The sequence below is a fragment of the Protopterus annectens genome, chromosome 5.part1 (genome assembly GCF_019279795.1).
Source record: "Protopterus annectens isolate FY-2018-M chromosome 5.part1, PAN1.0, whole genome shotgun sequence".
In the NCBI taxonomy this organism is placed as follows: domain Eukaryota; kingdom Metazoa; phylum Chordata; order Ceratodontiformes; family Protopteridae; genus Protopterus; species Protopterus annectens.
In genome coordinates, this window is record NC_056736.1 from 343,188,127 (window position 1) to 343,190,261 (window position 2,135).

The window sequence follows — 2,135 nt, forward strand, 5'->3', positions numbered from 1 at the left end:
TTGCCTTATGCAAATTAACTTATTCATATCTAAGGCCGATTTATAATGTCTTATCCCTGTACTGTGCACTAAGCAGTTAGCGCAGAAGATTAAGTCTACCAGTTGTTAAGCTAGTTCTTGTGGTACAGAGTTTGAATCTCTCAGCCTTCATTTTTCTACTTTGTAACCTTAACCAAGTCACTTAACAAGACAGTGGTCTGGGGCAATTTGGAATCTGAGCTAGGCTCCTTAAAGATGTCCTGGACTGCATGGTTAGCAAGAACCTGTGAATCCCTTATAAGATGGTGTTATACAAATATATTCCTTGTACCATATTTTTCCACCTTATTATTTCTGTAGATCACTCTTTATTCAAGTTGCTCTATCTCTATATTGGTGATAAGAGATCCATGTATTTATATATTTTTTATATTTATAACACAGGACTTCTGTCTCTTAATAGTCTTCTTGGCTTTCTTTCTAAAAAAATAAATAAATAAATAAAAAATCAAGGTCTAGACTCAGCGGTAGATTTACCTTTCCATTTAGACTATGCATAATCTCTTATTATGAACAGACGATGAAGTTCCTTGGTCTTACAACAATTTCTGTTGACTATGGTCTACTTAGCAACAAGTAATAATTAGGAATAACTTACTCTGAAGAATAAGAAACTAATTATTGAGAGGAGATAAGAGTGCATTTTTCAGTGCTGAATAGTACAATAAGATGGACTAGTCAGTAGCCTTAAGTTTGGAAAGTAGGGTTTCAATTTTAGTAACAGGTATAGATCTAAGACTACCAGTAGCTGAATGAATTTAAAATTTTTTCAGGATCACTGAAAAGTAAGACTGTGATTAGTTAGAGCTTATGGAAGGATGAACACATTATGTATTCTGTTTAAATGGAAGTGATAATTAGATCTTGAGCCGTTTGAGTAAGTCGAAGATATCCAGCAAATTACTATTAAGTTCACTAAACAGAATTGGGATTTTCTTTGACATAGATCATGAATGCAACATTCAAATTAGCTATAAATGATAATGGAGTAAGGTAGCTCATGGCTTTTGTTACTTTATCTGTACTCCAAGTTTTAGCTCTGCAACAAATTAGTGAGGACCATACTAACCATCTTGGAAGGAGGCAAACACTTTTACTTGAAGTAAATGGCTAACATTTAGAAACTTGATGATAAAAGGGAGTAAACGAAATTGCAGTAACCTGCTAAAAAGGCTCTTATCACAGACCTAACCTCTAAGCAGCATGTAGAAGTGAACAATCAATGGGAAGGACAGCCACAGAATAACAGATCACAAGTTGAAAATTCAAGTATGTCAGAGATTCAAGACAAGTTAGATAAAATGTGCACTGCATTATTCAGAATGAATGAATTCTGGCAAGAATATGTTAAGAAGACATACCAGAAAATAAAAGAGATAGAAACAGCATTATCAGCCCAATCAGATGATATCGAGCAGTTTGCTAAAGAGGGAGAGGAGCACACACACGGGGTTGGCTTCATGAGCAGTTAATTTCTGCCCTGCTTTCTGCACGTATGATAACATGCTATTTTGTATTCATTAAATGGCTGTACATGATATGAGGCCAGACAAAGGTAAGCAGCACAGTATGCCAATGAAAGCATAAACAGCTGAATTATATGCTAATTAACCAATCCAAGATGGTGGAGCCATTCAGGAAGCTATGAAGTAACCATGTAGAGATGGTGTAGCCCTATGCCATGAACATCAAAACCTACTGGAATACAATCACCATCACACTTAGGAAAAAATGTAATGCTTGCATGTATATGTGTAACAGGCTCAAATTTATGCTACTGATGCTGCTGATTGACCTTGTCCAACGAGAATAAGGGTGTTCAGACCCCATTTAACATATAATGGACTGCATGATATTGAAATAGTAGAGCAATACAGGGTTGACAGGGAAACACTACAGGAAGTCTACAAACTCTGCCTCTCCTTCCTCAGACCCAGGGGAGATCGAGGAGAACCTATGCCAGTGGAAACCTAAGGTATGTGTAGCATTAAGGATATTAGTTACTGGTACATTCCACAGACCCACAGAGGATATACTAGGGGTGCTGCAGGCCTCAGCTTCTAGAATATTTCACAAATATCTTAATGCTGTGTTAC